General features: G+C 33.3%; 1 protein-coding gene and 1 long non-coding RNA gene across 12 annotated transcripts in view; one reads left to right on the top strand and one right to left on the bottom strand.

Annotated features, from left to right (window-relative positions):
• LOC108971220 (transcription factor GAGA) overlaps window positions 1–15,452 on the bottom strand; it is a 51,864-nt gene that overhangs the window by 31,210 nt on the left and 5,202 nt on the right. The window contains exon 1 of one of the 11 annotated variants that reach the window (XM_018937129.1): window positions 2,779–2,880. The exons of 9 other annotated variants lie outside the window; for them this stretch is intronic. The gene's annotated coding sequence lies outside the window, so the exon portion shown is untranslated. Of the gene's footprint in view, window positions 1–2,550; window positions 2,620–2,778; window positions 2,881–15,452 lie in introns of those variants that run through there. One more of the 11 variants, XM_018937131.1, reaches the window with a different exon arrangement.
• On the top strand, window positions 9,613–11,552 carry LOC108971222. The gene is made up of 2 exons (XR_001993533.1): window positions 9,613–10,112; window positions 10,567–11,552. It is a non-coding gene; the product is annotated as an uncharacterized LOC108971222 (long non-coding RNA).

Below are 15,452 nucleotides of genomic sequence, written 5' to 3'. Positions count from 1 at the left end.
ATGAACGCAATTTTCCAGTATTTTTTTTAATATCACGTTCAATATCAAAGCTTGAAGAGAATCTGGTTTATTACTCAAATAACCCCACAAGAAGTAATCTAATGCTTTTAAATCACAACTTCTTGGTGGCAATTCAATGTCCCAGTTTCTTGGAATAATCGACTTTCCAAAGTTTTTTCGCAAAAATTCGGTTGTTGCACGTATTGTGAGGCACATAACCCCGTCTTGTTGGAACCAGATGTTATCAAGATCAACAATAACGGAAAAAGCTCTCCGTTGACACTAACGGTGTCAATAGCTTCATTTCGAAGTACGAATAGATGATTCCACCAGACCGAAAACGACACCAGACTGTCAATTGAGGTGACTGTAATGGTTGTTCATGAATAATTTGTGGATTTATTTGTGGCATCATCTGAGATTACTTTTTAAAAAAAAAATCGTTATCATTTTGAAGTTGTTCCAAGACAAAATCAGCGAATTCCCGACGTTTACGGTGGTCAAGCCATTGGATCAGTTCTTGAGTGAGGACAATTTTTTACGGATGCAATCAATCGGATAAATCTTTTCTCAAAATCCATTAGGGTGTAGTTCGAGGCAGTTCCAATTCTTGAGAACGGCGTGGAATTGACAAATTGGGATCTTCAAAAACACTTACTGAACGGCGGCAAAATTTGATTACTACGAGCGGATCATTGCCTCATTGGTACTTGACCATTTTGTAAAGAAAATATACAATATATATATAAAGATCAAAATTTTCAACAACTCGACAAATAGTGAGAACACATTGACGATTATTACAACAATAAAATGGCAAAATCGCACGAAAAGTTGCAATTGGAGAACAATCATTTTCATAATAAAATTTAATAATTAGTAAACGTTGTTCTTGCGTATATTTTTCCATAATGAGATTGTAAACATTACTGAATATAATACATATTAAAAGTGGCCGAAACGACACTTAGAAATCAAATCATCTCTATTCGGAAACCTCGTATAATGTCATAACCAAAAATTTTACTAGAAAACTAAGAACATCTAGGTGTTAGAAGAAAAATGTGCACTGTAAATTTAAAACTAGCACCGAATCAGCTTAATTTAAAGATTTTTAAGTCACAAAAACGCTCATAGTTTGATGCTGCCTTTCGAAACTTGAACTTGAGTTCATGAGCCATGAAAGCGGTGTCCATCCTGTCTACATAACCCGGAGAAACAGATCCAGGTTTATCTTCTACCAAGGACCGTGAACTCAGCAGTGAGCACCAAAATCAACAACAGATATTTTTCATGCACGCACCGTCAAATTTGTACAAATTTTCCGAAACATAACAAATAAATGAAGTTTAGACGGAAAAATAATTATGTTTAAAATCTTATTTAATACAATTTATCACTGCTTGCAGCACAACTTGTTCAATATGTGTAATTAAAAATTTGTGTCTTAACTCAAACACTTTTCTGAGAATTGCATAAAATTGTCTATAGCACACATTGTTTGATCCAAAATATTTCAACTTCCAAGTTCTTAGATAACAAATATTTGTTTTCTATCAGGAAAAAGTATTGAAAACATGTTAACTCACGCTCGTCACAATAATTAGACACTTATCGTAAAGGTTTTTTTTACCTCATAACTGCCAATACCAACTTTAAAAGTCTGCTTAATAATCGTCTAAGCAATTTTCGAAACACTATGCTCTCCAAAACAAACTGTTTTTCAAAAAATAACTGTAAAACGTAATTTTTTTCCACTAAACTCAATTCAGATGCCGGAATTCCAAAACTATGTTACACCAAGAGTCACGTGTTGGCTTAAAGAGGCAGTTCCTGCAACATAATGATGGTTTTGATGAATTAAATAGTCGAACATTGTGCTATAGAAATTCGATGTGACACTTAGCAGCGACATTATAACGACCACAACAACAACAATAACAATAGTAAAGCGCTTTTTTGTTATTAAAGCGGCCTAAAACACGAACATTTTTAGTCAAAATATTTATAATGCAACTAAAGCATTAAAGACGCGAAAAATATGAGGACGCCGCATATGTGCGTCCTGAGCCGTAAATCGTGAGTCGGGCCATAAGTGTGCGCGTGGATGTGTGTGTGTGTGTGTGTGATTATGGGCGTTTATGGGTATGTGTGTGTCCGCATGTGTGCTCATGCATGTGTGCGAAAAATTACGATACTCGCGCGTATAGAGCACGATACGACGGAGCCGGAGCCATAATGTAAGCTTAAATAGAAAAGCATGAAAAAGAAGACGAGAAAAAAGAGAAATAATAATAAAAATCGTCTGACGAACTTGAAATTGAGAGTAGTAGTAAAAATAAAACCGGAATAAAAGTAGGGAAAATACCGAACAAATAGAAATGGTGAGCAAAACAGCACACAAGACATATAAAAATATATATCAGCGAATATAGAGAGTAAATGTCAGTAGTAGTCTCAGTTCTTAAGAAAGCGGAAAACAACCAAATAATATATAAAATGGAAAAGTCAGCGAAAGGGAAATTCTGTTTTATTTTTATCTTTTCCTACTTCTTGTATTGCTTCTTGTGCCCTTAGTTGCGATAACCAGCTTAGACGTGATGATATACGCGTACTTAACGCGACGCACTAGATCCTGATTTTCGTAATACACACAATCGAATCGGTGGTCAGCGTCAGCGGTTTGTTTTGATAATTTTGTATTTTTCTTATATGGAAAATATAGAAATCAATTATGTTACGCGGTTTGGTTGGTATCAACCCCTTGCGAGAACGTACCAAAGCTAACTGGCGCTTGATCAACACTACAATAGCGCACTTTATGGTGACCGTCCGTCCAACGCGTGTGACGTTACGTATGCAAGTACCTAGTAGTAGGCGGTTCAAATACACATTGTCTTAACGGTGATCCACAGATTAGCAGCAAAAGTTTGTGATTTTCATTAATTGCGTTCGGAAGTCGTACGATAACGTGAATCCATCGTTTTGGTGGAAGTATTTAGCGTGTGTTGGTTAATGTTTGCATGATATCAAACAAAATTTGTGGTACTTGCAAGCGTTAGTAGTATACTATATATAAACCCGATATGGACCGATTTACGAAACTCTGTTATTGCCGACAAACGCACGATTTCAGTCATTACGACCGACACATCAACCAGCCTACCAGCGACCTGGCAAGCGTGCAACCAACGATAAACGACAACTGCGACGACGCCGATGATGAACAAATTACAAATAAAAGATGATGCCAGAAGACGATGACGATTAGCGCCCAGGCAGCCAGTAAGCCATCGAGCCAGCCAGCCAGCTAAGGAACGGCATGAAATAACGTTGCTGTTGATGATGGTGGCAGCGGCGGCGGTGGCGGCGGTGAAGTCTGAAGTAGTGGTGAGAGCGAAAAAATTGGAAAAAAATCCATACACAACCACACACACACACACACAAGCTTATACACTCAGGAACTTGCACACACACATACATAGACAAGAAAGTAAAAGAAAAAATCGAAGTACATACATATAAACAGAACAAAACGGAAAAAATCGTGTACAGTGGGGAAAAATAAAGAATTATATCTGCAAAAGGTTTGCAGCCAAGAATYACTTCTTAGGCGAAGTGTGCGGCGTATGAGAAAAAAAAACGGCAATCGTTATATACTGACTGACATACAAACAAATGCACATAAATAAGCGTAGATTGGTGTGTATGTTTGTCAGGTTGTTCGTATGCAAACCAGCAAACGAATATGGGAAAGGGCAGCACAGAACAGGTTCTGGTGGGCTAATTTCTTTCTATACCAACATGTCCATGTATTGACGTATCACCGCATTGTTGAGCGGCAACTCAATTATTTCACGGACTATAACGGTTATATTATTGTGAGGACCTATATGCCGGTGAATACAAGCGATATTGAAAGTATTTTAATATTTCTTTAACTGATTTTCGAAAATTTTCAACATAACCTAAAAAAATTTAAATTTTGGTTAGCAAGTGATTTCGAAATAAGCTTTTATTCGGCATGAAGCTCCGATTTCGAGTCTGATAGTTTAGTTAATATTTTTAAATTTCTGAAAGAAATGCACAAAAGCTTTCGACATAAGTTAAAATTTGTTTAAAATTATAATTATGGAACTAGTTGTCTTCCGCAAATAATGAGCTTTATTTCTATTTTTTCTATTTATTTCCTAATTTGATTTATATTAACACAAGCCTTTGTCCACAACCCTAAAAAAGAAAGGAAAGGAAAGAAAGCTTTCCATTAGAGTTTTTATAAACATTTACTACCAACAAGATTGACTTCGTTACATTTCCAACATACAAGTGACCTGTCGTTGGATCAGCAATCAAAGATTCCCTGAACGCTTTAAACTATCTACAAAGCCGCGAAAGCTTTTTTGTCGGTCCCAAGCCTGAAAAGCTTTTTTTGTCAGTTCCAAAATCAATTTCTAGCTGTACCGCTATCAGTTAAGGGTTCATTACTTTTAGGCGCAAAACTCAACTTCAATCGGATAAAGGTGCTATATTGATAAATACAATCTCAGTAGTTACAATGTGGCATATAATCAGCGTTAAATCTACAAAAAATGTGTTTCTCAATAAACTTTCGAGAATCTGCTGTCTTGGAAGATGGACCGACTTTCTTCATACATAATTGGAAAAAAAGTTTTCGGACAACTTGAAGTTGTGTATACGAAAAACATGTACGCTCGGACTTCGCAAGACGACAGAGGTGAAGACGCATAAAAAACACAAAAGAACGAAACGAAACTTCATCCTTTAAAACAAAAAAGGCAGCAGCAGCTAAATGAGAAAACTAACAGAAAAAAATAGTATGCTGGCGATTCATTTAAACACCCAATAGGCCAAGAGCCTGCAACTAGTCAGCAAGCAACCCGTATATCCTCAAACCAGCAGCGCCCAGTGGAAAAAAGTCCGGGAAAAAAACGGCTCATATACTCGCTCATTTAATACATAAAAAAGTTTTGTAAAAAAATGAGTATAAAGAAAAAGGCAAGTTAACGAAACATGGGCGAAATATACGACAGCGGCGAGAGTCAAAGAGACGAAAGAGAAGACAGAAAAAAATTGAAACAAAAACACAAATGACACAAGTTGTCGCTTCGCCGACCGGGCTCTAGCGCTGGCACTGGCTATGGCTCCGGCTCTGGCGCTGGTCGCTCGCTCGCTTCCATCTTGCTTTCATTTACACAGGTCTGCCAATGTGTCTGACCATCTACGTATCGGAAGTGGAAGGATGATAGCACAGTGGAGCGAATCAATGGTTGCTAACTACAAAAAAAAAAGACAAAAAAAAAAAACATGCACATATATATAGCGGCGTGTGTATGTGTGTGCACCTGTATATAAAACATATGTAAGTAATTAACACACGCAGTTTCATATTAAGACAAACTAATAGCGATGATGACACAATACACACACACATATGTATATACATATACACATGATTGCTATTTTGTATATAATACACCGAGTAATTAATCAAAACGTACGCTTCATTTGCATTGAACGGAATTTTTGGATATTTTCGCCACAATTCATTATGACTTCACCGAATTACATAAGTTTCCAATTCATAATATGTACAATTAAATTTCACTGACTCAAGGTCTTCATTCAAGCAGCGCCCAAGTGAAATATGGGACCAGCAATGCAATATACATATGTATGTGTCCATGAGTGCGTGTGTGTGTGTGGGTGTAAAAGCTTATAAATGTATGAGTGTGCATGCATTTACAGTTAATCGGTGAGGGTGGAAAACTAACTGAAATCGTGAACCTGGACATAATACTCATACAAGGGACTACAACAACAATGCATAAATACACCTACATGCACACACCCACACATACACACTCATCCATCGTATAGTTAGTATTATATGATACTTGCAAAACATTAAACGCGTTCACCAATTGTTTTTTACAGCATTTTTTTACACACTGTCTTGTAGTTGCTGCAGCTGTTACTGTTGTTGCTATTTTTTCTTTCTCGCATTTAATTTACTTTTTTTGTTCAATAGAGTTTTTCTTTCTCCAAGCCCGCACGTTCGCCCCCCGCCCGCCCGTTCACCCTGCTCTATACATTATTTCTTGGACACACGACACAAACGGAACTATATTTTCATTTCACTCAGACATAAGACCGCACCACCACCCCCCTCTCCTCCCCCAATCATTGCTATGCTGAGTTAAGATTAAAAAACAACGGGCTACGGAAAAAAAAGCGAAAAAAAGAAAACCAAACAACAGCGACTTTTTTAAAAAATTCTGCACAGAAAATAAAAATTGAGAAGGCAAAGCCAACAACAGTAGCAGCAACAACAACATCGGCAATGTGAGCATGCAAACGTAGAGAAAAATTGTAATAAGGGCAAAGAAATGTATGAGCAAGCGAACGGACGGACGGACGGTCAGGTGGTGGGAGTTGTGGCAGCCACCCTCAGTGGTTGCATAAAATGAAAGCAAAGTCATAAGAAACCGAAATGAACAAGCGAGCAAGAAGAATGGTGGTTAATGGGGAAACCGACGAAGGAAGCCATACAAGAGAAAAAATTGAAAAAATGCCAACTACAGTATAACAACAATAATCATGACAATAGCAGTGATATACACATACATACATATACACAAAAGTAGTTGGCAAAGAACTCGGCTTACATACATTCTTATACATGCACATACATACTTACATACATACGAATATATGAATGAGCCTTTGTATATATGTGCAAGGTATTTGCATACATATTCATTCATTTGTCCACACACACGCGCACACGTGCAAGCACACATTGAAATCTCGACGAAAAAACGCTTTTGACGCACCAACACAGACGAAAGTATCAAAGTTGCTAGGGGTTTCCGCCAAGAATGAGACAAGTTTGAGGTACAGTGGGCCGTATGTTGCAAATATATTGACCAAACTTAATTGAAATGTACTAAAAATATCGGTTTATCGAATTAGATTGCTTTGATTAGTATATGTGGTTTTAATTTATTTTGACGCGAATTTTTATATTGTAAAAGTAAGCTTATATTCGAACCCAACATAAAACTAATTTTTGCTGAAAGCTTAAAAGATATACTTTTTTCATATGCCCATAATATAATAAAAAACATCTTTGCTATAAAAACGTAAAAAAAAGGTATTTTAAGGACATAAAAATTTATTATTTTTGTAAAAAGAAAACAACAAAAGTAACAAAAAAAGAAAAGTGATAAACAAAAAAAAAAAAATTTTATGTATAACTAAGCTTTTAATTTATTAAAAAATTCTATTCGAAATATTGGATTTTATATGTATATTTTTACAAAGCGCGATTTGTTATGAAAATTTTAAATAATTTATTATTTAAATACACAAATATGGTATAAAAAATTTGTTTCGGTTATAAAAAACAACGAATCGTGAAGTACTCTTTTCAAAAAGTATAATTTTAAAAACGATGAAAAGCTCTGCATGTTAGTATTTTTTAATAAAACTACATATTTATAAAATTGGCACTTAAAAACAATCATTAATTTAACTTCGAATTATATACAGTGACAATATATGACGATTTTGAAAATTAAAAAAAAAAAATTAAATAAAAGAAAATAAAACAGAAAAAAAATAAATTAAAAAAATTAAATAAAAAAAAATTAAAATAAAAAAAAAATAAAACAAATATCAGAACAGGGAATAGCAAGTTTAAGTGTGTTCGAAAATATTCCGATAATATTCCAGACGGAGACATTATCACATATTTTTGTGAATTTGACCTACTTTGAGCAAATAATTGCTTTAACATATTCGACAAACGCATACTAATTATTATCGATGGTTGTTTTAACAATATATCGTTAAATGCAAAATGTCATCTCTAAGCAACTTTTATGGTTTCTGAACGTACAACTGAAAAAAGTTATTTTTATACGCCTGGTTAGCTCGAATTCCATTTAATACCATTAAGGTTGTCCTTTTGATTCCAAAAAAAAAAAAATATATAGATCGAAAAATCTTTACTTTTATTGAAACAAATTTTTTGTTTTTAAAATCTTAAGTCGGATTGTAACTGAGTCCAGCTGATTAATATAAGTTTTATAATTAAGGGATCAGACAGTTTTGTAATGTCAATCCTATAAAAAAATTAAAATATTTAATTTTGAAGCGCTCATTTTGAATTGTAACAACTTCTCGTTGTTGTTTTAGCGGCATAAAACATGCTCCAATTAAGTGTGAAGAAGTTATGTAGACCCGACTAGCGAAGAGAGCAATAAAAAAAATTGGTTCTTAATTAATTAAACCGATTAGTCTCAAATTTTTAACACGAGCTTTTTATTAGTAATTAAACGAAGATTTTTTCTTATCGTTAAATATCTTTTTTATAAACAATTTAAGACCGAAAATTTTGGTCAAAACCCGTTTTTTTTTTTTTTGAGAAACCGCCATTTTGTTAAAAAAATTAATTTGTTTTATTCCTTCGATTTGCTTTACTAGATTTAGTATTACTTTAACGAAATCTGTTTGGTTTTGTCGTTTCAGAGGATCCAGTTCAGAAATATCATAGTCACCGCAAAATATCTTTTTTGAAGGGGGCTCCCGGAGATCAGCTGTAATTCCTTTCCAAATAAATATTTTTTTAAAAGATACCATAATATGTATACACATTTTTGGATCAATAATTTAAAAATTCTCTCAGAAAAAATCTGGAAAATTCGTGTTTTTCGGCCTTCTAACTGTATATAATCCGTTAATATAAACATAATATAAGATTCTAATACATGGATTATTTATAAAATACTTTCTTCTTTACTAAAAAAAAAAACCTAATTAATAATATTTAAAAAAAAAGCCAAATCCAAAACAAAAAACGGCGCTTTCTCACTTTGAGTTATTAATTAATGTCAGCGCAAGGATACATTTTTCCCCGCATAGTGCGGCTACAGTCCACAGTTAGCAGTTAGCAATTCTCCTCAAATCAGCTCTTCCTGCTAGTCTCGCTCATAAATGTACAAACCCACAAACATATCTGCACATACATATTGTTGCAATAACAAACGTCATTGCGGTCGGTCAACTGGGGTATCCCGTACGTTTGGTTGAAGAAAAGAAAGGTTGTACAAAGAAAAAATTGCAGTACAGAAAAAATAAAAATAAAAATGGAAATACCAAAAACAAAAACACTCCTAGAGAGAATAAAAATTAGCAGAAAAAAATTTATAAATACATACAAAAACACTAATACTCAGCCAAACTGAAAAGCACACGACAGGACTTGAGCAGAAGCTTTAAAAAAAATCAACACAAACACAGAGTATATATGTAACTTTATCTGCACATGAGTGTACTACAACAAACCTTCTGCTGGCACATATACTCAAATGTCGTTTGCTTCTCAATATATATATATATATATATATATGTGTGTGTGTGGCTGTGTTCGGCTACTTCTGCTGAGGAAGAGAAAGAAGATGATGATTCGACTAGAGACGCGAGAGTCACCCTTAAGAAGGGTCAAATTGGGGGGCTGACTGGCAAGCAAGCCACCAAGCAAGCAGGCAGGCAGGCAACAACATTGGGGCAGGCGGCAATCGAAAGGAGAAAAAATTTTGCAATATAAAAATGGAACAGCGAATAAATGAAACAAACCAACGAACTGACTGGAACGAAAAGGTAGAAGGAGATAGAAAGTGCGAGCATCGGCAAAGACGACTAGCGTCTGACTATTGGAGCATGGTTAAAATTCCGCGACACCATTGCCACACCATAATATCAGCGCGCCCAACAACTTGGATCGGCATTCGATTGTTTGTGCGAGTATAGTATGCCGGTCTAACCGTCTGCCATCGAAGGTTCGTCTGTTTGCAGTCATACAGTGAAGTGAAATATAAGCAAGTTAAATAAAAACGCAGATGCAGAAACGAACGAACTCTTCAAAAAGTCTGTATCCCATTACATACAAATATATATGCACACACAGGCATACATACGTACTACATAAGGCATATACATATGTATGTAAAAAAGTGTGTGTGTAAAAAACTGTGGCGATGCTGGAAGCAAGACTTACTACCACCACACCTTATCAAATGGTCAAAGGAGTAAATACTAAATATTCAAATTTATGCACATACACATATGTACGTACGCACGAAAAAATGTAAATACCTATAGGCTTGTGTATACCCGTAAATACGAAATTGCAAGGGCTTTCTTTCTTGACCATTGCAAGAATCAGAAAAATAATAATCCTTTCCTTGAAGGCGACAAGAACTTTAATTGTTCTTTTCTGTAGCTTTTTGCAATTCATTTGTAATATTGAGCGTGTAAGTAATTTCTGTTTTACAAAATAAATTATGTCACTATCGAGAAAATCTCGATATCAAATAAATTCTCATGCAAGACGCTACACTTTGAGGTCTTTATTAAGTATAACAAAGAAAAAATAATAATTTATGTATGCATATGTTAGTTGTATGTTTATGTGTATGTGCATACAATATCTAAAAAAAAGTATCGTTTGAAAATATTTATTAATTAAACAATTTTTTACAGCGAATGGGAGTATTGATTAATTGGAAAACACGAACACCAATGGAATTTTAATTATGTTAGCTGTTGCTAAGTGACTTCAAAATATATGTATAATATAGTTTAGAATACAAATAATGCTTCAGAAATTCTAGGAAGCATGCCGGTCTTATTAGAAAATCATCTCACGGTAAAACAAAGGCACTGCAAAAGATATCCTCCAAAATAGATTTTTTCCTATTAAGCAATTATCCCATATACACAAAAAATCAATATAAACTCTAATGTTAAAAATAGCCTTACATCAGAAATAACTATTTAAAACATGGATATTAGCTTTGAACAGCCAGAAAACCCTTGGGCAGCAGTAAAATAAATGTGAAAAATCAAAGAGCACCATACTACGTAAACATTTGTACCTTGTTTTTTGACTCTAGAAACGACAACAAAGTTTCGCAGATATCTTGAAAATATGTAGATTTTTAATAAGTTCCCAACGAGTTAAGTATTATAATTACCAAATTTGTTTGAAAAGTTAACGACTTTCTACAAATGTAGGTTTATGACACTACGTAGCTATTCGATACTTAAGACGAGTTCTTGAGAGGCTCTTACACATCATCTTGGCGTTTATGTATGCATAGTACATTTTATAAATTTTTTTCTCGCAGATCAAAACGACTGTCAGCTTTTTCGGAAATTTCATTGCATATCGATTTTAGAGACTTTCGTATTTCATTTACTTATTCAGTAAGCAGTCGATTGTTGGATACTTTGTTCATAGCGGTCCACCACACCAGTGCATTGTAAAGTAAAATTAGCTTGACTAGCTCTGTGTAACAACAATGCTTGAGGCGAGGTGATATCCCCTAAGTGGACCCGAGCTCTTCAGATTGTGCTTCCACATCAGCTTGATCTCAAATTTCGTCCCAGCTACTAAGTATTCTCCATTATTGTTGATTGATTATAGCATAGAACTGCCAAATAAACTGAACGATCAAAAGAAAGTACTTGTAAGGAAAATTTTTTTATTTCTCAAGATATTTTAACGAAATTTGACATAGTTTATTGTCTCCGAAAAAATTGTAGAAATTGGATCTCTATAACATATAGCTGCCATACAAACCGAACGATAAAAATCAAGTACTTTTAAGGAAAACACACACAAATTTCACACCACCAAACAAAATAAAGTATTGATTATTCTCTCAATATCCACAATAAAAAAAAATTAATGTATTTGATAAAATGGAAATTGCCCCGCTCTAATACATATATAATATGTATACTTTATACTTCATTAACCACCTAAAAGAAAAAAATCAAAATTTCTTCTAAATTGCTAATGCGTATGTATCTGTTTCTGGTATATACACTTCTTTTGACACACCAAACTTAAAAATATAGGAATTCTAGATCATGTGACACTTAACAAGGTCAACGCTTTATTTAATACAAACTCAAAAAATATCGTTAGATAAAACTGTCCGGACTGTATTATTTGCTCTTTTCTTATTGACTTTTTAGTCTTTTAACACATTATATTTTTTCTTTTCACTCACTTACCAATTTGAAAAATATTTCAAAATATATTTATTTAATTAATACACTACAATACATATAGTCCAATATATATATATATATATATAAAATTATAAAAATATTAATTTGTGTATATTTGTATTTAAAAACATTTAGAACTAAATGTTGTGAATGTGAATACTAGAAGTTATTCTAGTTATTATGAATTGAAAAATGTATGAATTAGGAGTTCTATACCTAAAAATGAAAGTAATGAAAAAAAAATTAGTAACTAAACAATACTATATTTTAATACATTTTTAATTTATAAAAAATGGAGAACCCAACAGCCGTTGTCCTCTCTTTACCCTATTACATATAGAATCAGGAAACGAAAATTGGACCTTTTATATAAATATTTGCATTGTTCGAAAAAGGTAGTGAGTTCTCTTGATAACCACTTGAGAATTCATATAGAATAATATTATAAGTTCCATCTAATTAATAATTTGAAGATGTGAAACCCTTACCTATTAGGTTTGGGAAAATGAAAGAACCGTAAAAAAACCTATTCAAATGCACATACATACATATATGTAATACTTGCTTCAGACATATTGCTTTTTCCTTGAATTTTTCAGTATGAAATATCACGAATAAATTTGACTCGTGAATGATTGTTTAGGACAAAACAAAACTCAACTAAATTGGAAAAAGTAATCGCCGGCTTGAGTAAAAAAGTTAAAATGTACCACAAAGTTGTATAGCCAATCATTGAAGATCTTCGCCCATTTGAGTCCCTATACTAAACAGAGAACACATAGAGATGTGTATGAAAAATTTTAAGATTTATATTGAAAAATCCACATAAAATCAATTTTATAAAATATATAAGTAGTTCGATTAATTAAAATTAATTAATAAAAAAAAAGTTAAAACCAGTTATGGATTATCGCGACCTATTTGCAGTGCTTGAAGGATGCTTTACTACAAAAACATATCGCATTTTGAGTTTCTGTGAAACTTATTCAGCGAAGTCTCTACTATCATCAATATTTTCGTGACCGCAAAGTGGTTCTGCCCACGAGTACAACCAATAGGTTACTGGAAATTATTCTGACTTTGTTTGTCCAAATACTCTACTGCTTTCATCAAAATGATTTCAATAGATAATGTTATTCTGCTGCTAAAGCATTGCTTTTAAAATTAATTTCTCTTATAAAAGTTAATATGAAAAGTCCGATTCGTCATTGTAAATTTGTAACGGTTTCAAGGTTTTCATCGAATGACGTTATTTTGACAGGGTGTTCAGTAAGGTTTTCTCTTGCATCCATGTTTCAAATATTATCACCTAGCAGTATATTGGAACTTATCAATATGCTGGGGCTAAGTTAGTCGTTGTAACTTAGGAGACGACGGTGCACGTATTTATCTTAATCTTAAGGTATGCGATGTCAGGTTTCACTTTGGTACAACTCTTGGAAATTGATAAATTCACTTTCTCCGGTGGCTACTGTAAGAGTTCTTTGCGCAAAACAGGATCTTTTCATATAAGGGCCATTTCTGGCTAAATGACTTTGTCCACAAACAATATTATCGCTATTTTTTTATTGGCGTAGACATCGCTTACGGTTATAGCCGGGCGGATGGAGCCATGTGCAGAAGTTCATATTAGTGAGAAAAGTTTTCTGAGCGCCATTCCCTTGGGAGTGGCCAGAAATGAATCTTTTACATATGGCTCAAGCAGCAGGGCGAGTCAAATCCTCGTGCGGGTCAAGAAAAGTAATTGCATCCCCAAATATTGACCGTTAGGTGAAGATTGTGGCATTTTCGGACCTTATATCTTTCTTTTCTCTGTGTGTTTGTTAAAACAAAGGTCTATGCCATTAAAACAGCAACGCTCTATTAAATCGAAGACAACATACAGCAGAATGATATAAGGCATAAAATTATCTGCATAACAAAAAACAAAAATAGAACTAGAATAGAAAAATAGAATATCAGATTGTTCTTTTTAGTTGACCCTTTAAAGTGGATTCTCTCGTTTCAGAAATTCTGGCATTACTAAAAACATGATTATAAATAATAACCTAGCCAAAAATATCATTTTTTTATGATAACAATTACAAATCACCACTTGTAGCCCTTTCCTCTAATATCAACTTTTTTGAGAAAATTCAGTTGTATGGGCAAGTACTAGGTATTAAGCACACTTATACTAAGATATAATTATGTATTATATAATTTGACACTGAAATTCTATCTTCTTAAGAGATATAATATAAAATGTGATTTTAGTTAAATTTTTTACTATGAAATTTACATTTTTTTATCTACTGGCTTTATACACTTTTTTAATAATATTAAATATCTGAATTAGCATTTCATTTGTTGATTTTCTCGCCGCAAAGGAGTTTTTGTTGTAAATAGAACAGAAAAGTACTGTTATTATCAGTTATCAGTGGTAAAGATAAATTTGTGCTATATGGCTTTACATAAGAGGAAAAATAGCAAATATGTATATGGAACGTCTAGGTAGTAAATATGCTGTCAATAAATTTGCAATCGTGTATTTAATTTGCCTCTGGCAATAATTCGGTCCACAACTTTTTTTTTTCTTTAGACGTAAAAACTGCTCTTGAAAATTTGCTGGATATTATAAAAGTTTAAATAAATTAAATTCTTGGCCGCCTGCACTTAATACGAATGAGTTTAAGATATACCTATAGGACTTACTCAGTTTTACTTATGTTTGAACCCACTTCCGTAGATTTTTATGATTTTTTTTTTTCATAAATGATACAACGGTATACTTCTAAAATTTTTGCGATAAAACTGTACGAGCAGATATAGCAAACACGCAATCACTTTAGAATCTGTACAAAGTTAATGTAATATTTTTTACAACGTACACGTGTAAAGAAGCAGAATGAGGAACTTTTTGATCACCTTGCTGAAAACTTGTTGAAAATAGTGCTAAAACCGTAATTGATTAGGACCGTTGAACGAACCAAAAAACGGATTAATTCCTCATTCGAACTCTAATTGGAAAGTCTCGAATTTATTTTGGAATAAAAACTAAAGCAGAAGCTTATTTATTATATTTTGTATATTCTTATTGTTTGCTATTTTACCAATCATAACAATAGGAAGTCCAATTGGATATAATTGGTTTCCTAGCAGTGTTGCATTTATTGCAGAAAATAACATTACTAGACTATACTTTTCAAAACCATGTAACGATGAAATTATAAATTTCAGGATATGGAGGTATAAAAATATATTTTTATTTACTCTTTACAACTTTAAAGAGAAAAAAACAAGAAAGATTTCAGATTTTTTTGTATTATATTTCAGAGATGCATTGTGGCACCAGTTACTATGTTTTG

Source organism: Bactrocera latifrons, unplaced genomic scaffold, assembly GCF_001853355.1.
Source record: "Bactrocera latifrons isolate USDA-ARS-PBARC rearing strain unplaced genomic scaffold, ASM185335v1 scaffold_33, whole genome shotgun sequence".
Classification (NCBI taxonomy): domain Eukaryota; kingdom Metazoa; phylum Arthropoda; class Insecta; order Diptera; family Tephritidae; genus Bactrocera; species Bactrocera latifrons.
This window is presented reverse-complemented; position numbering and strand designations above follow the sequence as displayed.